Source organism: Pteronotus mesoamericanus, unplaced genomic scaffold (assembly GCF_021234165.1).
Source record: "Pteronotus mesoamericanus isolate MK-2021 breed Mesoamerican mustached bat unplaced genomic scaffold, CSHL_Meso_final contig_105, whole genome shotgun sequence".
NCBI classification, from domain to species: Eukaryota; Metazoa; Chordata; class Mammalia; order Chiroptera; family Mormoopidae; genus Pteronotus; species Pteronotus mesoamericanus.
The window spans coordinates 14,393,952-14,416,846 of NW_026555006.1; the positions used below are offsets into that span (position 1 = coordinate 14,393,952).

Here is a 22,895-nt window from a genome sequence, read left to right on the forward strand (position 1 = left end):
AGCCCCGGAAAGGCGGGGGCGGGGACCGCGGTCGAGGCAGCGGCTGCACCAAAGCACCGGACCCAGAATGTCCAACCTTCGCGCCCCGCCCCCATCTTGCTTAGCTCACTCTCTGGCCCTCGACTCGCCCTTTTTACCCTGTGTGGGTTCTAGAAACACCAATCTAGGGGATGAGAGGTCAGCCAGCGCAGAAAGCAAAGTTGTCAGAATTTGACCATAGGTTGACTCCTCCCAAGTTTGGAGTGCCCTCCACATCTTTGTGCCCTGTGATACATTTATCAATTCTCTGCCCCGTGTCCCGACCCTGAGTAAAAGGTGAGCTTGTGGAGTATTTGACTAACAGGAACTTTAGAATAAATCTCCCAACGTTGACAGGTTACTTTAGATTCATCCTAATCTGTATTTAAAGAACTCTTTTAAGTTAAAAAATATATATATTTGTAATAGTAATAAGAACTAACGTTTGTTGATAATGAGTCCAGCACTTTTCATATTTTTACTAAGAATCCCTCAAAGTAGGGATTATCCTCATTTTATCCACGAGGAAACAAATTAAGACATTAGTATTTTAAGGTCACACTATGGCCAAGATTCATCCCCTGTAGCCATTGTACAGCCAAATCCCGACAATTTTACTTTCTAAATATCTCCCCAGTCCATTCGCTTCTCCAAGTGTTTCATCGACACTATCAGAGCTGCCACTATCTCTAACCTGAAGGACCACAAACACCTCTTAAAGTGCCGCTCTGCATTCACTCCAGTCTCCGACTGATTCGCCACAATACCTCTTAAAAATTCAGATCAATTCCTCACTCCCAAGCTTAAAACAGTCCAGTGCCTTCTCCGGGAAAATCCTCGGATGAAAATCCTCCTTGGCCATGTATGGTCAATTTCTGCAGCTTAGGTCACTGTTGACTGAGGCTGCCCCACCTGCCCTGACTCCACTAACCCTGGATTTGGGGGATTACTGCAGTTTATATTGAGCATAAAGTGCTGGGTTTGGTACTGGAGGGTGAAAAGAGTCCTGGATTTTGGTCTGGTTCCCACCATTAACCCCCTGTATTACCCTAAACAATTTGCAGTTTACGGTAAAAGTTGTGGTGCAGACCAAAGGCTCTCCAACATGCCTGCTCGAGGGAGATAGAAGGGCTAACAGAGAAGACAGGAGACTCAAGGAGAGAGGGCCATGGTTCAGCTGCCTACAATGTGAGTGTTATGTGCATGTATTCCCTTATCTGTCACTCAGGGCTATTTACATCATTTTCCTCACCTGTTAAATTGGAACAATACCTTCCTTATAGGGATAATGCTGAAGATGAACTAAGAGAATGCAGACTTGGCATATGTGGAGAACTTGGTCAATCATTATGATTTTTCTATTGAGCTGGGCCTTAAAGAACAGGTGGGAATGACACGAATGGAGACAGAAACATCGACCACATTTCAAGTAAGGTGAAGGGTAAAGTAAATGCAAACTCAAGAAGGCAGCAATAACTCCACTGTGCTCAAGAAAGAATCTGACTGCTCTGCAGGGCTCATGAAAAGGGAATAAGGAGAGGGGGCCTTGGTTGAATTGAGATCCATTATCCTGTTCCAGGCATTTCACTAGCTGCTGAGGATTCTGAGAAAAAAGACCTAGTTCCTGACCCCTTGATGCTCCAGTGGAATAAGGTGGGATAGGGGGACAGATAAGCAACATTTAAGTGTGATTCATGCTCTTCTAAAAGTGATCAGAGAGGAGAACCACCCAATCGAGCCTGAGGAAATCAAGAGGAAAGGAAGCTACAGGCATGAGTTAAGTCACAGGAGCCAGAGAGTAAGTGGCATATGCAGGCAGTAATAAGTATATGTACTGTGTGGCTGTGGAAAAGATGAGCCTTATGCAAAAGCTTTTGCCTAAAAGAAATAATGTGTTTTTTAGGTATTTAGGCAGGTTTTTATTTTAGAAGGATCAATCTAAGGCAGGGTTTCTCAACCTCAGCATTATTGACATTTTGGGCTGGAAAATTCCTTGTTGTGGGGGGCTGTCCTGTGGATTGTAGGATGTTTAGCAGCATAGCATCTCTGTCTTCCAACTGCTAGATGCCAGTAACAATCCCCCTCACTCTTCCTCACCCTCCCCAAACCCCCACCCCACTCCTGGCCCAGTTACAACAACCAAAAAGTCTTCAGACATTGCCAAATGTCTCCTGGGGGACAAAAATTCACCCCATTGAGAAATACTAATCTCTGGAAGATGTGGAAAATGCATTGAGGGTAGGAGACTAATTGCATAGCATTGTAGAGCTGCAGGCTGCAAGTAATGAGGATACATATAAAGTAGTGGACTAGGGAGGGATACCAGGAAGATGTCAAAAGCCTGAGGAGACAGAATAGACAGTGCGTGGTGATGGGATGTGGATGCCGTGGCAGAGGAAGGAATCTCATGTGATTTTCAAATTGTGTGAATTAGTTGACAAGTTGACCAAGGATGCCACCAACTAAATGAGGAATTCAATTTTATATTTAAGAATAGGAAAAAAAATTAAAGTCACTCTATAGGGATATATAGGAAAGAGAAAGAGAGAACAGCATAAAAAGAAAAAAGTATTTCCTCCAACATGTAATATGTAGCATATTACATGTATGCCACATATTACAGAAACCTGCAAACCAACTACAAATATCTGAATCGAAGTAAAACCAAATGCAATTAAGTAGAAGCTGCTTATTAGGAAATTCTCCTTTAAAAAAATTCAATCCAACCAAAAATTATATACACACACACACGGGCTTCACACATAAATCTTCATCAAAAGAGCATTTGATCACCAGTCTATTTCTCTGCAAAAGCTAGCCTAGATTACAGTGGGAAAATAGATTCAAACAAAGAGGTTTACCTTTAAAAAGTTCTATTGAACAGAACAAGTAAAATACCATTGTAAAAATCACAAAATTCAATTAAGAGCCAGAAACTAGAGAAAGTCACCTGTAATCTTGCAACCCTAATATAAACACACTTAACATATTATATATTTTCTTTCGGTTATTTTTTCACTAGACATATTTTAATATAAGTATTACCATGGTATATATGTTATTTTATAAATTGTTCCTTATACTTATTTTAATGTATAAGCATTTTCCCATGTTACTACAGAAATCTCCATAACTAATGGATTTCTTCATGCAAATAACAATAATTAAATATGTTATATTTAGATAATTAGCTTAGGAGAGGTTCACAGAAATAGAATTATTGAGTCAAATGCCCTGCATGTTGTTAGATTTTTGACTCATACTGTAAAGTCACCAGAGGACCTTGGGGATATGGTCCCCGCTTCCTTCTCTAGATTTTATGGAGTACCTCTGCTGGCTACAGGTTTGCCCCTTGGCATACGACAATCTATTAACCCTTTCCACAATTCCTACAGACCAGGCCCCCTTGGCCACCCCTCTAACTCTACAGATTATTATGGTGATGGTGGCCTCTTGGCTTCTGGTAGTTTAGTACTTGCAATTCGTCTCTGTTACTTGGGAGGAGCCCTATTATGGCCATGACTGTCAAGGAGGCCAGCTCTGGGACCCCTCTTCTACCTTGAGTCCCAGCCTTTGGAGGTGGCCTGCACTTCTTGGTGATGCTGGTACCCCTCTCTGCAGTGCATTCTTAATGGTCTTGATGAGTGGCATGTTCTTTGGGCCTCCCATGGAACATAAACCTCTGGTAAGTCATCTGGCCTTACACAATATTCCCATTCTAGCATGCTCTTTTCCTCAGCTTCATAATCCTTCCCCTATCTTCTGCCAGGACAATTCAGGCTTCTCTGCTTCACCCAGGTTTGGCCATCACTTTTTCCAGGCTTCTAACATCCATCCTACAGTGAGTTTGCCTCATCCTCTAAGGCCTTTGCTTAGGTGTTAAATCCTGTGTCTCAAAAAGGACCCTTAGATTTGAACTCCAGAAATAGTTACATTTCCTTGGACAAGGTTACTTATCATTTGTCATTGATTGTATCTCTCCCTTTGATTGTTAGGAAACTCAATCAAATTTTAGTCATACCTGCATTATATAGAGGAACTTATAACAAGTGCTTTAGGTACTATCTTCATCACAACTTTGTCTTTTTTATTCACATTGACCTTTTTAGTTACATTTATTCAATATATGAGCTGCCCAGCACTGTGTTAAGTACATGAATATTATCTCATTTAATCTTGGTTCCCCTATTGTGGGATCTTGACAAGATACCAAATTTCTATAAACTTTGGTTTCTTCATCTGTAAGACTAATCATAATGTCTTCTTTAAACAGCCATCATGAGGATTAACAATGATAGTTAATATCATTAGTTATTAGAAGATGCTCAATTTTTTTTGCCAAAAACATCAAAATATCTGATATAATTATTTTTAATATATCATGTAGTAATTTAAAAAGGTAAAAGTTGGATTATCATAAAAACTCAATATACAGAACAGGATAAGTGTTACTAATCTTATTTATTATGGCTTTAATCTAATAGAAGGTTTTGTGTTTCCTGTAATTAACACTATAATAGAATCAATAAAGCTAGGTTATACAGCTAGCTTTATAAATGAATTTCCATACAGAAGGCTTATTTATGTGATAGATACATGAGGTCTGTCTAGAAGGTATCCATCCATGTAATATGAAAAATAGAGACATTTGTTGAAGAAGACTCAAGATACAAGAAACATTGTATATAGGACAATGACGCCTCGGTCCCCTTCAAAGCAGGCACCTTGGGACCTCACACAGTTCTCCCAATTGCCATCAGCTGCTCTTTCATATTTTCCTGAATCTTATCAATGGTCCAAAATCTCTTCCCTTTCAAAGATAAGTTTAGTTTTGGGAAAAGCCAGAAGTCACAGGGCGCCAAATCTGGGCTATAGTGGGGCTCAATCACCTGGTTGATTTGATGTTTATAAAAAGACTCTGCATGAGACTGTGATGCATGAGTGGGCGCATTGTCATGATGAAGCTGCCAATCACCAGTTGCCCACAGCTGCAGCCTTCTGAATCATCCAAATAGTTTCCGCAGAGAAATGTTCAAGTTTAACGCAAAATTGGATGCAGATTCATTGCTCTACTCTCTCAGTCATTTTGAATGTGATGGCCACACAGTACACACGCTCACTCAACAGGGTTTACCACCCCCACTGACTAGTACAGTGAAGTCATCATTGTTCACCCATGTGTATTCCAGCCCACCCTCTTTGGCTGCCAGGATGCATTGATGTTATGCAAACCATTCTCATTATATTAACAACAGCTGGATTTTTCTGGACAGACCTTGTATATATCATATGAGACGCCAGCCCCCTCAGAAGGCAGTGAGCCCAAGGATGCTTTATTTCAAAATCTATTCAGTTTTACAGGAATATCAGACTGCTTAGGACTGACTTTACTAGCTGCAATAAATTATGCTATCCCAGAGACTCAGCATACTGCATTAATAATCAAAACACTTTGTCAAAATATGGTATTCTGACAAACAAGTTTAGTGTCCCCGAAAGACCATTGGACCAGAAAGTAAAAGACCTGAATGCTAGGTGAGCTCTGCAACAGACTGAAGAACCAGAAGGCAGTCTGTTTAACATCCCTGAGCAGACTTTTCTCCTAGGTTAGATCACATGGTTTTATAATGTCTGTCAGCATCAAAATTCTGTGCATCTTTAACCTCATATAAAAGTTAATTAGCCAAGAAATTATGTTTGCCTTTGAGGTGGAAAGCCAAAATTACCTGCCCAACAGCAATAGGAAAATAAGTTATAACTTAACAAATGCTAGATTTGATTACTTCCCAAGTTCTAATTTCCTGTTATTCTGGTATGAGAGAAACATGCAGGAATTATATATTCTCAGGTCTATGGTACCTAACAATTCAACTCAATTCAAGCAAATATTTATTTAGTTAAGTTCTCAAGTTCTGAGACTGATGCAGTACACAAATCATCAGTAACAATCCATTGAACCACTGTGTATAGAGGGTACCCTACTAGGCCCTTAGCAAGAGGGAACACTCTTCCTGCCCTCAGGGATGTTAATATACCGTGGAAAAGGCAAGACATCCATCTGAAAAATAAATGATCAAGTGTCAAATGGCTGATACAAGCAGGAAATGTCATAAGATTTCAGAGACAGGAAATATCACTGAAAATCCAGTAGACTTCTAGAGGATGAGATGTGAACTGGCCCTTGAAAGATACTGAAAAACAAAGAGATGGGAAAGTGTTAAGCCTATATTTAGTTAGTATTTATATCCTTTCCAGAATTGGTAATATTAGGTTTCTTTTTATGTTTGAAATGCATGCGTGTTGTTTTCATTTAATTTTATATATGATGACAGCAGAAACCATGTATAATATTTGTATTTGATTCAGCACGATAGGTATTTTCAAAGTGCCTATAGTCATGCACTATACTGGGTAAGTTTTGGAGGGGAGGGAAAGGTAAAGGAGGAAAGAGAAAGAACTAGAGATAGAAGAGACCCATTTGCCTCTCAAAGATCAGATAGGCCTAGTTTGAACTCCCAACCGTTTACCTAGCTTATGGAAATGTACAGCTCTTTCAAGAGCTAGATAACTTCCAAAGAGACACTTCCACCTCCTCCTGTCTAATCTGTTCTGCACGGTGTTGAAATGAAACTCTGCCCTTTCCTGGTTTTATCATCAAAAGCACTCACAAAGCTGCCTGAGTTTTGTAGCAATCACTGGAGATACAGGTAATTGGAGAGAATAATCACAGTTCCGCTCTGTTGCTAGCTGCTCTCTCCCTCTCCCCTCACCCCTCTCCCCTCTCTCCCTTCTTCCTCACAGTCTTCACCCCATATTACCCCCCAAGAATGCCAGACCCCCCTTTAGTACGCACAGAAAGTTACCCCTGTCCTAACATCCAAGTCCTTGGGTCTCAACTTCTTTCAAGCACTCTCCAACCTATCCTATCATGGGTACCTAATTTTCCAAACTCAGATGCTTTTATCCAGAAGAGGAATTGTGGCACCAGTTATTAAGAGATAGTGATGTTTTCTCCACCTTGTTACAAAGAAATGTGTGCACTGGTGACTCTAACAGAAACTCAAAGCGCTATGGAAGGACCAAAGAAATAGAGAGTGCAGGAAATGGGCCATGAAGGGTTTCTAAGTGGCCTGTGCTAAAAGGTCTCTCTCTCTCTCTGTCTTCCAAATTCACATATTTACTGTCTAATCACTCCTTGGAAACTCTACTGCCTTCTATTGCTATTTCTCTTTCCATCTGTCTGTATGTTTTGTCTCCCTGACCAGATTTTTCGCAGCTCCTCCCAGAACTCTCATGGCTAATGGGCCTCACTGATTGGTCTCTTGAGTCCTAACCTGCAGGAACTCTATCGTTTGCCCAGCTTCACAATAACTTCCCTAACCCCCCCTCCCACGCCCCCACCCCACCAAAATGCCACGTGGCAGGAGTTTGTTTTAATTAAAATAAATCCAAACACCTCTAAGCATGTATTGAATATTTAACCAACTGCTTGAGATGACTGGAGATGTCCACTCATGTTACAGCAAGGCGGGGCTGGACAGGACTAACATGCACTGAAGTTCCCCAAGGGACCAGCCATCTGCTTCACTTCTCACAATTATCTTTTGAAGTGAGTGTAGGTGATTTGTCAAAGGCCACACTACAACAGAGCAGGAACTGGTATTGTAATCCAGAAACACCTAGCTTCAAAGCTCCCATTCCATTCACTTCACTACTTCTCTAAAATAATAATGCTTTTCTAGGGACACGTAAATTCTCATTATTAAAAAGAAGGGGAGTTATTCACTAGGATACAAACTAAACAAGAGCACCTCACTGGTTAGAGTCCTGGGGCGGTAGAAAGAAAATTGACTTTGAACTTGAACAAGTAGTTTCACCTTTCTGGGTTTCAGGTTATTTATTTGCTCACACACAATTTTACAGAGTTGATGTCAATACTAAGTTCCTGCTTGGCAGAGTTCCTGCTCCTTCTTAGAGTGTAAAATGGGAGTTGACACTCAAGTCTGACATTCAGCTTAGTGGGGCAGGAATTTTTTAAATGGGTTAACACTTTACATTATTTGGGAGGGGCATTGGCTGACTCACACAAAAGCAGCTTAATCATTAACTCAGCGTCACCCAGCAGCAACCACAGTCCTTGGAGGTAAATGGACGTTGTAGTCTACATCCTTTGAAGCCCTCCTCCATAGTAACTGCCACTGCCACCTAAACAAGGTGGGTTCAGAGCGTTGCTATCAGCCCAGGTAGGAGATATGAGCATTTTAAAATGTGGAGAAGTTTTGGGGCTGGTATGGGGAGAAAGGACTACTCTTCCCAGTCTCTCAACTACACCAAATCCTGCTGACTCGTGTTTCTAAGAACACAGGCTTGGCAGTGGGTCAGAGCCACATTTTAACTCTGCATATTTCTACTTGTGTGACTATGAGTTTTCAATTTCAGGGTTTTTTTCTTTAATCTGTAAAATGGGGATGATAACATTTTGTCTTCTAAAATTGTGAAGAGGAAGTTAAATAACGAATTCAAAGCACTTAGTACAGTATCTGACACATTGTAAGCTCTAAAACCGTTGGTTATTATTTTATTATTAGCAGGGACCAAGGCCTTAAAGTTCTATGATGCAAGGCAATAAAATAGGGAAGGGAAGAATAGCTCCTTTGTTGTTGGAGGATCAAGTCCAATGCCACAGTCAGGCATACATACATAATCAGGCCCAAGCCTCTACTCTCCCTGTGGTTACCTGCACATAGTCTGAAAAAAACCTCCTTAGCTCTCCCAGGCAAACAGAATTCCTCCTTTAGTTTCTCAGAGTGTTTTTCATATACTTTCGTACTTTCTATTGTCATATTCTATTTTCATTATTTGTTTGCATATTTACCGCCACTCTACACCATCCCAGGCTGTGAGTTGATGGACAGTAGGGACTATATAGCATCTTTGTATTTGCAGTCACAAGCACTCTGAAAGTCTCAGACGGCTGGATAAGGAACATGGGAAAACATAGTGACTTGGTAATGGGATTAGAACCAGGTACCCAGGGGACAGAGTAAGACCATCTTTGTTTGCTTCATAAATTTTCCTAAGTCTGGGTCTGAGCAGAAGTGTAGAGGACATGCTATTTCCAGAATTGTTGCCTGAGGAGGGAGATTGTGTGCTTTATGTGTGCCTTCCAGAGAAAGCACAACTGGCTGGTGACTGCTGGCAGGACTAACATTAGGCAGAACACCTTACCAACTGGGGAGCCAAGGCAGGATGGTGTCTCTCAATTTCCCTGTAGCCTTCAAGGTTAATATGCCAAGCAGTTAAGAGCAATAAATCTTCCCAGGGGTGGTCAGTTGTCAGCAGGGCAGACAGACTCGTGGGCTATGACCAGTCTCCCTGTGATTATGTTCCCTGTCAACAATGATGCAAGATCCAGAGGTAGAAAGGGGATATGAAATGTTCCCACAGAGAATAGGCCGCCTGAGAATAATATTTCAAATATTATGAAATATTATAGAATATAGAGGAGAATTATCTATCTTGACTTTTCAGGAACCATCCCACTTTCATTTTATTTTATTCTTTTTATTAAAGGCAACCAAAAATAATATTGATTTGTTGATTATGTATTATGTACTTCATACTTTCTCTAAAAAGGGATGTGCTGGGGTTAGCTCCCACTGGCTCATGAAAGCAGATTATGATTATTAATCAACTCCATCTTAGATGACTTCACATTGGCATCTGAAAATTGGCAGGAGTATTTATACCTGAGAGCTGATTGTGGCATTTACCAACACATCCCTGGTAATGACTCCAATTAATCTTCCCCAAGCTTATACTCTCCAGGTGAGAAACTGAAGTCTAGGGAAATTCAATAACAAAATAACTTACTATAAAACTTTTTGGTGGCCAAGACACAATTAAAATTCATACCATCTGTCTCCAAAATTGATGTACTTAATCATGACAGAGGGACCACTTCCTAACTCACTCTATAAGGCCATCATTACACTGATACCAAAGGCAAATAAAGACAGGAAAGAAAATTATAGCCAAGATCCCTTATAGATGCAAGGATCCCCAATAAAATACTAACAAATCAAATCCAACAGCATACTAAAAGGATTATACACCATGACCAAGTTGGATTTATCTCAGGAATGCAAGAGTGGTTCAACAAAGGGAAATCAATTGATGTAATAAACCACATTAATAGAACAAAGGTAAAAACAGATGATCATTTCAGTTGTCACAGAAAAGGCATTTGACAACTGAATGGGTTTCATGATAAAAACACTCAGAGAAGACTAGGAATAAAAGGGAACTTTTCCAACATGATAAAGAGCATTTATAAAAAACCCCACAGCTAACATCATACTCAATAGGAAAAAACAGAAAGCTTTTCCCCTACGAACAGGAACAAGATAAGGATGTCTCCTGCTTTCACCGTTGCTTTTCAACACCATGCTGCAGTTTCTAGGTAGCGCAAACAGACAAGGAAAATAAAAGGCAAACAGACTGGAAAGTAAGTGAAACCTATCTCTATTTACAGATGTATGATCCTATATTCATAGAAACTACCAAGGAACCCACAAGAAAGCTACCAGAACTAATAAATAAATTCAGCAAATTTGCACCAGCAATGAACATTTGAAAAAGGAAATTAAAAAAGCAATTATGCTAACATAATATCATCAAAAAGTATAAAATACCTAAAAATAAATTTAACTAAGGAGGTGGAATATTGTACACTGAAGACTCTAAAACATTGTTGAAAGAAATTAAGGAAGACAAATAAATGGAAAAATATCCATGTTCATGGATTGAAAACTTAATTTCTTAAGATGACAAAGTGACTTAAAGATTCAGCACACTCAGTCAAAATTTAAACAGCATTTCTTGCAGAAATAGAAAAATCTATCCTCAAGTTCATATGGCATTTGAATTCATAAGGGGCCCAGAATAGCCAAAACAATGTTTAAAAAGGAGAGCAAAGTTGGATGACCCATACCTCCTGACTTCAAAACTTACTACAAAGCAACAGGAATCAAAGCAGTGCGATGCCAGCATAAGGATAGACATAGACACCAATGGAATGACTTAACAGTCCAGAAATACACCCATACATCTATGGAGAACCGATTTTCCACAAGGATGCCAAGTTCATTCAGTGCAGGAGAGATTAGTCTCTTCAACAGGTGGATTTCCACATGCAAAAGAATGGAGTTGGACCATTACCTGTCATTCTGTACAGAAATTAATGCAAAATTCAATCATAAAATTCTTAGAAGAAAATATAGGGGTAAATCTTGGTGACCTTGGATTTGGCAATGGATTCTTAGATATGACACCAAAAGCATGAGCAACAAAAGAAAAAAATAGGTAAATTGGACTTCATCAAAATTGAAAACTTTTGTACATCAAAGGACATTTTTTTGAAATATTTTATTTATTTATTTTTAGAGAGAGGGAAAGGGAGGGAGAAAAAAAGAGAGAAAAACATCAATGTGTGTTTGCCTATCGCACACCCATGGCTGGGGACCTGGTCCACAACCCAGACATGTACCCTGACTGGGAAATGAACCGGCTAGTACTCAACCCACTGAGCCACACCAGCCAGGGGCGGACATTATTAAGAAAGTGAAAAGAGGGAGCCCACCTGCCTTGGTTGTCACCACATAGAGCCCAGCACAACACAGTGGGGCACATGGAGCTCTCCCCTATCCGGTTCCTTTAGAGACTGAGCCGCAATCCAGCATTGGGCCCTGACCATCACTTTTGAAAGCCCAGACATTAGGAACCCACTGTGGCTCATCAGCAAGGAGATCATCAGCAATAACACCCAGCAGTTTTACTTTACCCTGCTGTGGCCCCTTCACATTCTGGGACTTCCTGAAGGCTAAAATACCCACCTTTCAGCTCCAATTCACCAAAACCAGTCTCCATCCATGACAAGGGTTTAGTGGACCTGGTCATTCAAAGTTTCACACTGGAAGGAAAGATGTCCCAGTACCTAGAAAACATGAATGAGGAGACATCATTGAATTCCAAGACCCAAATGGGCTGTTAGTCTACCAGAGCAAAGGAAAATTTGCCATCTGTCCAGATGAGAAATCCAACCCCAACATCAGGAAGAAGTCTGTCGGCATGATTGTAGAAGGAACAGGTATCACTCAGATGCTGCAGTCGATCTGGGCCATCATTAAGAACCTGGAGAGCCACACTGTGTGCCACATGCTCTTTGCCTGTCAGATCAGGAATGACATCCTGCTGCCGCCAGAGCTGAAAGAACTTAGGATCAAATATTCAGCTTGCTGGTATGTGGTGAAGAGTTCCCGAAGCCTGAGACTACAGCTAGGGCTTCGTCAACAAGTTAATGATCTGGGACCACGTTCCACCCCTGGAGGAGGAACCGCTGGAGCCCCTGCCCATGAGCCAGGATGCTTGTCTGGCCAACTGGACCTCATGGACTACCCTAAGGAGAACTGCTTTCCTCCAGAGGGCTGGGTACTGGCAAGCACACACACCTCAATACGCACCATGTCCTTTGTCCACCCAGTCCTCCCTTGCCATTGCTCTTTAATGCTATGGCTCCAGGTTCAGCCTGGCCTGCCTGTGCCCTGGGTGATCACCCAGCTGGTCGGACCTGAGCAGTCCCTTGGGAACAGTTTCAGATGGGCCACCTTCAAGGGAAGTTCCTGTTTGGCTCTCACTTGGGCCTGTCCCTTTCCTCTGCCCCTGAAAACCCCACCCCCCACCCCAACACACACACACACACACACACACACACACACACACACACAGAAGGGCTGAAGGTTGCCAGCACCCTGCTGGGCTCATCCTCAATGAAATGGAGAACAGTCTAGAAATAAATGTACAGGTAGGCCAGAGATGGAGAGGGCAGGAGCCACTTGAGCCACAGTCCTGGGGCCTTTCCCTGCCAGCCCTCACTGTCTGCCTCAGAGAGAGTGGTAGGTTTCAGTGGCACATGACAGTGCATGAGATCATGGACACCAAAAAGTCCTGGGGTTTATGGGGAGAGCTGCTGGGGGTTAAAGGCTGCCTCCCACCTTGAGCCGGCACATGGCTGGCAGGTAAGCCATCTTGAAACCCTGGCATTTTCCCCTAACACACCCAAAGGTTCAGGAAGCTCTGACAGTTCCAAGCTGTCAATTTTGCAGGGTCTGATCTACTGCAGGGAAGGGAGCTGGGGAGGAGGGGACCTGGGAGCCCGGCTGACAGAGCTCTACGCCATCCTCCCACCTTGGCCCCCAGCGCAGAGCAGATTTGGAGCAGTGCCTCTTGTCTGAGAGACATTCTCAGTGGCCTGCAGAGCTATGTTAGCCTCTTACATACAGGCTTTTTCAGTCATCTATAAGCATAAAACATTGAAATAAAGCATTGCTAATATTAAAAGAAAGTGAAAGACAACCCACAGAATGGAAAAAATGTTCGCAAATCATGTATCTGATAAGCGTTTAATATCCAAAATATATAAGAACTCCTACAACTCAACAAAAGACAGACAATCCAGTTTAAAAATGAGCAAAAGGAACTGACCAGTGTGTCTCGGTTGGGCATCATCCTGCAAAGCGAAAGGTTGTAGGTTTGATTCCTGGTCAGGGCACGTGCCTGGGTTCCAGGTTTGTCTCCAGTCAGGGAGTGAAGGAGAGGCAACCGATGCATATTTCTCTTTCAGATCGAAGTTTCTCGCCCTCTCTTTCTCCCTCCCTTCCCCTCTCCCTAAAATAAATAAATAAACAAATAAAATAATGTGAGTACAAAAATATGTAAATACGTGTACAAAAAGTACTTTGAATAAAAGTTCTAGAAAAGCACAGTAAACCATATTTGATAGCTTTAGATACTTGTCCAGGGAGATGAGCTTTCTCCTGGATCAGCTCTTTCAATGGTTTGGGAAAGAAAGCTGTGACAACTCAACCTCTTAAAACATAGTGTCACCCCAAGTATTAGGCCACAAGACAGAGCTTCTTTCAAAGAATTAGTACAGCTCTTATCATGATGATCTTCTTGTTTTCTTTTCCTAAGATTGCAAAAATGTTTGATGGACTACTTGGCCTTTTCACAATTATTTTGAAGTTTAAGGGTAGTGTTTTGTGGGCCAGGACTTTCTTTTATAAAGTGAAAGCGTGAAACATAACACATTCCATTTCTCTGCTCTACTCCACAGGTCTGCTCATATGTCAAGCAAGAGGGGACCTCTAATTTTTTTTTTTTGCTCTGGGAGACTGTCCAGAATTTTGCATGCATTTTAAAGTCATATTTTAAAATCAACTTAATATAAAATCATGTACAGTGGTGGTTAAGAGTTTGGACACTTGTCTCCATTGTTCATCAGTGGTTCTGCTTTGTCTGTGTGCTTGGCCAATTGTGACTTCCACCTCTCTAAACATTGTTTTCTCATCTGCAAAGTGGAGAGTATGACATCTACCTCAGAGGACTATGGTGAGGTTTAAAGGAGAGGAGCTATGAGAGGTACCTAGCACAGTACCTGACACAGAGTGGGTGCCCAAGAAGGTTAGCTCCTAGTTGCCCTTTTTGTTGGAGAGCATCCATGAACACCCACAGGCCTCCTCTATGAAGTTTTCCCCAATGAATAGCCCATGATGATTTTCCTTTTCTCTGCATTCCTAAAATGCTTTATGAAAGTACAACTCATTCTGTAGCCATTTTACATGTACACCAACTTTGATCAAATAAGCTCTAAGCCCTTCAAGACCAGTGGAAATGTTGCGCACTCCTGCCACCCTCAAAGCCTCATGAAGTGACACAGGTAGGGGCCCTGGTGGAATGCTTATTAAATTGAATGGCTGAGAAGGAATTTGGGACAAAAAATGCTAGACTTTTTTTCCATAAGATTTAGGTTCTAATCCCGGTTTTCATATGTGTGAGCTTTGTGACAGTGAACAAAGATCTTCAAGACAATGCCGATAATCTCTGCACTAGTACAATAGGTATGCCCAGCTGCAAGGGACTGAATCTTTGTGTCCTCCTCCAACCAAAAATCATGTTAAAACCCTACCCCCAATGTTATCATATCAGGAGGTAGTACATATGGGTGGTAATTAGGCCATGAGGGCGGAACCCTCAAGAGTAGAATTAGTGCCCTTATGAAAGAGACCCCAGAAAGCTCTCTCATTCTCTTTCTGCCATGTGCAGATACAATAAGAGGGTAGTCTGCAACCCAGGAGAGGGTCATTACTAGAACTCAAGCATGATGGAACTCTGATCTCAGACTTTCAGCCTCCAGAACTGTGAGAAATAAATTTTATTGTCTATAAACCACCCAGTCTATGGTACTTTGTTATGGTCACCTGAACTAAGGCACTAACCAACTATCAGGACAGAATTGCAGCAGTGAGAGCTAAATGTGAAGTCATGCATGTGAATGTGCTTGGTAATTCCTAAAGGATTACAAACAACCCTACGTGGGTTCCTGCACTGTGTCTTAAATCTACATAAGCAACCCAATCCTCCTAGTGTTGTCTTTATTCTAGGATGTTAATAAAGGTCCATTTGTTTTGGAACTAAAAGGTGCAGAAGAGGGGGGAAAAACCTGTTGGGTTTTAATCGTTTACAGTCAGGCTGTTGTTCAACCAAAGAACCAATTACACCTGAAGTTAAAGCCCAACTGCCACCTATGGCAACGATTAGGAGACTGATAGATTTTTAATGGTAAACTCTTAAGTACACAGCAGCTTGTGCTCCAAACTTCCATAAGCAATATGGAGGATTACAATTGCTAGGCCTACTGAGAGATGAGAGTGGAATGTGATCCATAATCTATCTTACTTAATGTCATCAGTTTCCCTATAGTCCCTTCAAACAATCAATGTTAGTGAAATGCCAGAGTGAACTAACAGCATTGATCAGGAGAATATTGGTGGTATATTACAATGAAGCTTTCCAACATGAGAAGTCTACAGAGATTTTAAAATCTTCATGTGCCTGTGCACATTTCTTTGTTTCTTTATTAAAGGAGAAGGCCAATTAATGATAAGAAAGTAGAAGAGAGGATAATGCACACGAATGTATCAGCTAAAATATTTCCTTACTTCGATGTTTTCTCTTCTCCTAATTATATAAAAGTTAATTATATTTTTGAGCTTTTTATAAATTAGAAAATCTTTCCCATTGTCTTTGATTTACAAGAAATAAACCAAAAGAAAGGGGGCATTGAGCTTTTTAAAATTTTCCTTCAGAATCGTCACTGAAGGCACCCTTTAAACAGTCATGAAACACACAATGCTTTGCTAGAATTTTCCCATTTACTAAACACAAATACCATTTCTCCCTATTCTTGTCCTATACGCACTCAGTTATCAGTTCCTGTCACATCTTCCTTTAAATATCTGACAATGGCTCCATTTCTTCTAGTGCCACCATGCCCACTTTAGCTACACAGCTCCTTTAAACCAGGCACAGACGGAGGCAATGACTTCCTAGTTGCTTCTCTTTCAATCTCTTGATATTTCAGTCTGTCTCACATACTGTATAGAATATAAAAATCTCTGAGATCAGAGATGATATCCTATACGAGTATTACCTTATATATTATAGTATAGTAACTGTTTTCCCTGAGTAGTAAATCTAGACACTATCTGGCAGGTAAATTTATAGAGAAAAAGAAACAGAAGCTTGAAAATAGACTTTCCTCTCTAAGTCTGTGATTATTGTATCTAAAATATGCATCCTAACGGAATGATTCTGTATCACAGAGATACAATACACATAGGGTGATTGATGAGTTGTGCCAATGTAAGAAATGTCCCAACCTGTAGAGAATTTTTATGAGTTTATTGCAGCAAAACTGATGGCAATTGCCAAGAAGAAAATCTCAATAGACTGAGAAAATGCTCAGGAAAATGGCAGTTTAACTTATTTCATACATCACAGTCAAAGGAGGTGATGTAAGGAGGGAGAGTTACATGAAATCTATGGATGGTAGCTTAGGGAGGCAGGAGGAAGCAAAAGTGGGGAAATCTTTCAGATTGGATTAAGAGTAAAATGGAGAGACATACTTCTTTTACATTGGTGGGTATAAGATAGTTAACCACTGACATGTAGAGACGGTATTTGGGGAATAAGATAACAGTTAAGGTTTCTGTGATCTGATGCTCTCCTGTGGTAGGTATACCCTGAGGGGACCAGAAAGGAGGGATTACTCTGACATTCCAAGGGTATGTTGTCTTAGATACAAAAAGACAATGGACAGGCTTACTTAAGGTAAAGATTGACTTTCGTCAAGGAATATACAGGCCTAGAATGTGACTACCTGCCACGACTCACATTTAGTTAGAAATTTTTATGTTCAGACCATCCTGTGTGGTTACTTTTGGTCTCCGAGTTTGTAGGGCCTGCAATGCCGGCCTCCTGCTGAGCTTGTCAGGCCAGTATGTGGCCTCTTTTTCATCCACACTACTGATGTAAAAGAAGTCTTTCCCTTTCACTTTTTATCCAATCTCAGAGTTTTCCCCATTTTGCTTAAAAAAATAAATTTGAATTGATAGCTACCATTTAAAAATTGCTGATTTCAAATAAAAACCAAGCCAGGGGAGAAACTGGCTTACCTTTAAATCCTTGTTTCAAGAAATAAAAGCCTGAAACTATAAGCAAGAAACAAGAGGCTATACAGAATTGTCCAAACAAATCTGCAATAGTACTTATAGGAATGAAAAAAATGATAGAAATTTAAAACTCACATTCAAAAGGAGATTACACACAGCTAAAGAAAAAAAAAAGTGAACTGGAAGTCAGATCCTGAGAAAAAAAACTGTCCAAATGCAGATATAACATATGAAAGGGAGATAGCAAGTATTGGGAAACAGAATTGGAAGGTCTAATATACATGAAATAAGAATTCTCCAAGGAGATAGCAGAAATGAGAGAGAGGAAACATTCAACAAGATAATAGCTGAGAAATTTCCAGAATCACCGGAAGTCATTACCTAACTGGTCCCAGAAGACATTTGAATTGTTGACCCCTTGTCTATAAATTAAGTTTTTCTAAACCACCTTCTTCAAGAAATATGTCTTTCAGTGAGTACTAATTTACAATTTATAAAGGGCTTTCACATACTAAAATCTATGCTATATGTTTTTAGACTAGTTGGGAGTCTTTGATTTGTTCCTGATAAGAAACTGAAGTAATCTCTAGGCATGCACCTGTATGAAGGCCTATCTCTTTAAATAAGAGAAGAGAAATTTTCTCATTACAAATCTTACTAATAAGTACAGAACACTCTTAAGTGTGATGGACATATTAGTTACTACCACTGAATTTGGTGGATTCTCTGTAATTTTCATTTTAACATTCTTTTGGGAGGTTTCCTTTGCAAGTTTGGCCATCTTTTGTTTTCTCTCCCCAGCAAGTATTCTGGGGATCCACTGAAGACAGCGCCCTTCAGTGAATTAAGTGTTGGGATCCAATTTTATCATGGCCTTGGAGGCTCCTTAAATCACTTTCTCCAAACACTGTTAGCATGGCATTAAAGGCTGCTTCTGCCTTCTGTCCCTGCTCTCTTTCCAAGCTCTACTCTCAGTACAAGCACACATGGCAACTCACAGTTTTCCCTAATATATGATCACAGTCTTGGCTCTTAGGCCACCTGTTTCTGTACAGGAAATTCATCTTGACCTCTCCTTGTTCCTCCCACCCTTTTTCAATGCTCCTCACTCACCCCCTCTCACCTAAAATCTCAAGAACGTTTTCTAGTTCTTCCCAACTCTCCTCAAACTGGGCATCTGACTACCCGAAGCTTTCTCTGACAATATCTATGGCACTTTGTGCTGCAAAGTGTTCATCTCTGTATCCAGGCATGTATACCATGTGATGGGTGCTAAAATTCTTGGTGAATACATAGTGTAGAAAGTCGGGGAACACTTGGTGGGGAGAATCAATCTTAAAAGGTCACTGTAGGGCAACCTTACCCTTGAACCCAGAAATAACACTTCTAGGACATTTACCTATGTAAATAATTGAGAATGTGCTCAAAGATTTCGTTGCAAGGCCCACTCTTTATTGTTGTTTCAATAGCAAAATCTTGTACACAGTCTTAAGTCCTCCAGTTAAGCTTTGGATAAATAAATGCACAGCAGAATACTAAATAGCCATTTTAAAATATGGGTAGCCCCAACTAGTGTGGCTCAGTAGGTTGGGCATTGTCTGGCAAACTGAAAGGTCGCAGTTCAATTCTCTGCCAGGGCACATATCTGGGTTGTGAGCCAGTTCTCTAGTTGGAGGTGTGCAAGACCCAACCGATCAATGTTTCTCTCCCTTGAAATTCAACGTTTCTCTCCCTTTCTTTCTCCCTCCCTTCCCCTCTCTCTAAAAATAAATAAATAAAATCTTTAAAAAAAAATAAAGACATGGGTGGAAAATTATTTAGTGGCATAATATAATTAAAGGAAAAAGTGTTGTTCGAGGAAAACAGCAGCGTGTTCACTCTGATTACATATAATGCTCTACATCAAATTATCAGCAGTGGTTTTCTGGGTAGGGGATTTCAATTGTTTTCTGATTCTGAAAAAAATCTAACTTTTCTATAATGAGTACTAATTATGCTTGTGATTTAAAAACATGAGGTTTTTGTTTTTAAAGGACAGAGCCTTGCCCTATCATGGCTCTACTTCTCTTTGGAGCTCCAAGTCCACCGAGAGGCCATTCATATTCCCTACATTCCAGGGCATCCGAGGGAAAGGGCTATCCAGGTATTAGACTCATTTCACAAAAGGAAGCTTTGGAAGGGAAAAACAGCTGCTTGAGTGGGTAGTGATTTTAAAACCCAAACCATTCTCAAGATTTCACGGTGCTGGAAAACTTCCACTATTCTGTTTTCACTTTTCAAGATCAAGCCCCCTCAAAAATCTGTGGTGGCCCTGAAATGATTTGCCTTGGGAGGATCCTGTCCTATCTAGGAAGAGAAACCTAAAGCCAGCATACTCCCTGTTACTTTACATTTACTTGGGCATTCCATAGCTGGATCCTCCCTCCCCCCTCCCGCCCTCTTCTATCTTTCACTAGGTTGCAGCTATTCCACAAGTGAGCAAAGAGGCCCAGACCTGCAGGGCTGGCTTCAAGCCTGAGATGCTGGGTTCCCCTCTCTAGGAGGCGGGCAGGCTTCAAGTCCAGAGACATGACTTCCTCCTCTCTCCTTCCTGGAGGTCCCCGCCCACGCCACCGCCATCGGGTCACTGAGAAAATCACGTTCTAGCCTCAGAATTGTGAAGTTTCGAGGTGGCAAGAGCTGTTGCACAGAATCAAGAGACAGATGCCCTCGCCGGGTGACTGTTACTAATGAGATGGCTATGGGGGTGATTTTCCGGTTGAGTAGATTAAGTCATCTGTCAGAGAGGGTGTTGACCTAGAATGACTGTGTCCTCTCTCCAGTGTTGAGGAGGGTGAGTGCCCAGATGTCCCTGGGAGTGCTGCAAAAAGAAAAGAGGTTCACGTGTATCGAGAGTGCTCGGGATGTTACCATTCTGTGAAATACTGTCTTATTTAACTCTCCAACAATCCCTTATGATAGGCGCCCTTGATCCTAATATACAGTTTGAAAATAGAGGCACAATGTCTAAGAAATGCTTTCCAAAGTTTTCTTTTCGTGATATACTTGGGAAAATGTATTTTTACAGCACACTTGGGCAAATGAGCGAGGACCAACAAGAAGCAAATTGTCCCCTGCCCCGGAAGGAGGGGGTCCGGCTTTCAGGACACCTTCCCACCTGTTTGTTACCAGTTCCAGTTACCGGTTCCTGGAATGACTGCCGAGAAGTGGCTAATTCAAGAAAAGGATGATACAGCTGTATCAAGACAAACCTGAATTTGATTCGCAGTTCTGCCTTCTGTTGATGTCAAACTAGTAAGTTTTTTTTTTTTTTTTTTTTTGAGCCTGTTTCCTCACCGCTCAGTGAAGCTAATAGTCTGCACATCACAAGGACAGTGACAAGTGTAATGAATATGACCAAACGTTTATCACCTCGCCGGCACCCAGGGACCGTTCAGTAAGTTTAACTCTTGAAGTGCGTCGTAAGTCACCGGTCTGCGGCGCGGCGGAGCTCGGGGCTCGGAATTCAGAGCCCGGCTCTGCGGGCGCAGGAGGCCTCCGGGGGCCCAGCCTGCGCGGGGGCGGAAAGGAGGCGCCAGCTGCGGGTGCGGGTGGGGGTGGGGAGGGCGGTTCCGGGTTTCTGCGCAGACTTCTGAGTACCCGGCCAGCTGCGTCACCACTCGAAAGTACGAGCCGGGGGCGGGGGCCCGGCGCGCCTGGAAGCCCGCGTGCTCTTACGGAAAGTGCGAGCCCGGAGTTCCCAGCTGTGATCGATGTGGCGAGTCTGCGTTCCCCGGCGTCTCCTCGGGCCGCGGTTCCCGTTCGCCCTCCGGCCCCTCGCACAGTCCGGGAAAGCGCGTGGGGGCCGTCCCTGCCCAAGAACAGGGGCGGTCCCCACGCACTTCTCCACCCCGGGGACCCTGCCGCGAAGCGAGACTTTCTTGGCACGGGTTTGGGGCCACCCGGACCCCTGCGGTGCTGACCTCTCCGCGGAGCCTCACAGGTCCCTGAGGGGAAGCAGGTTGGGGGGCAGGGAGGGATTTAAAAAAAAAAAAAGAAGAAGAAGAAGAAGAAGAAGAAAAGTTAGCACTGTATAAGCTTTTCCCACTTCTTTCCACCGCGGACGCTTGCCCGACTCTCCGCAGTGCAAAATTCCTGCCGTGGAGTTGCCTCGTGACTTAGCACGAGCCCAGAAATGTTTCCCAGGTTTCTCCACCCGAGAAAGGAGCGGCTTTGACACCAGGCGCCCCTTAAATGGTATCTTTTAGGGTGACTGGGTTGCCCTTTACAAAGAAAGAAAAGCTCACGCTCGCTGGTACACCCACCCTAGGTTAGCACCGGGTGAACGCAACTGACATTTCTTTCCTCCGTTACATAGCACTTTCGGACAGAAAAAGTGTTAAGATCAATTTGGGGGTAATTCTGGAGCTGACTTTAAAGGAGGACGGGAGCGATACTTAAAGGATTCGGCGGCGCAATTTTTTCCCCCAATAAAGAAAGAAACTTTTTAAAATTTTACTTTTATTTTTCAATTACAGTTAGCATTCAATATTATTTTATATTAGTTTCAGGTGTACAGTATACTGTTACACATTTATATAACTTGCAGTGATGCTCCCACCAATACCAGTTAGTACCCGCAAGGCACCAGATACAGTTATTACAATATTGACTATATTCCTTATGCCATGCATTATACCCCTGTGACTGTTCTGTAACTACCAACTTGTACTTACTCCCTTCACCTTTTTCATTCAACCCCCACACCCTGCTTCCCTCTGGCAAACATCAATTTGTTTTCTGTAAGTTTGTTTCTGCTTTGTTTGTTCACTTACATTGTTTTCAAATTCCACATAGAAGCGAAATCATATGGTATTTATCTTTGATTTATTTCACTTAGCATAATACTCTCTAGGTCCATCCATGTTGTTGCCAATGGTAAGGTTTCATTCTTTTTTTATGGCTGAGTAATATTCCATCTTGAGCTCTCCAAGAATCACAGGGTTATTAGCACTGATGGGGCACAGTAGGTACTGAATTAATAGGGGATGAATGAATATTTGGAGGAGGTATTTACATGGCTGTGTGTAGAACAATGCTTTCATTTTGCAGATAGTAAATTTAGAGGGTAAGTGACTTGCCCAAACTCACTTAGCTAATTAATGTGGAAGGCAAGGTAGAATGTCTTAACGTTTTATCTCTAAATACTTATGATTTTGAGTGGGTGTATTTTACCCTCTTTATGAAAATAAAATGCCTTCTGGAGTAATCTCTGCAAATGCTTACTCCACACCTCCTTCCCACCATCTAAAACAAACAAAACTAGAG

General features: G+C 41.7%; 1 pseudogene; it reads left to right on the forward strand.

Moving 5' to 3' along the window:
- Positions 1 to 3,658: 3,658 nt before the first annotated feature.
- LOC129069413 (NADH-cytochrome b5 reductase 3-like) lies at positions 3,659 to 13,310 on the forward strand (annotated as a pseudogene).
- Positions 13,311 to 22,895: the final 9,585 nt, after the last annotated feature.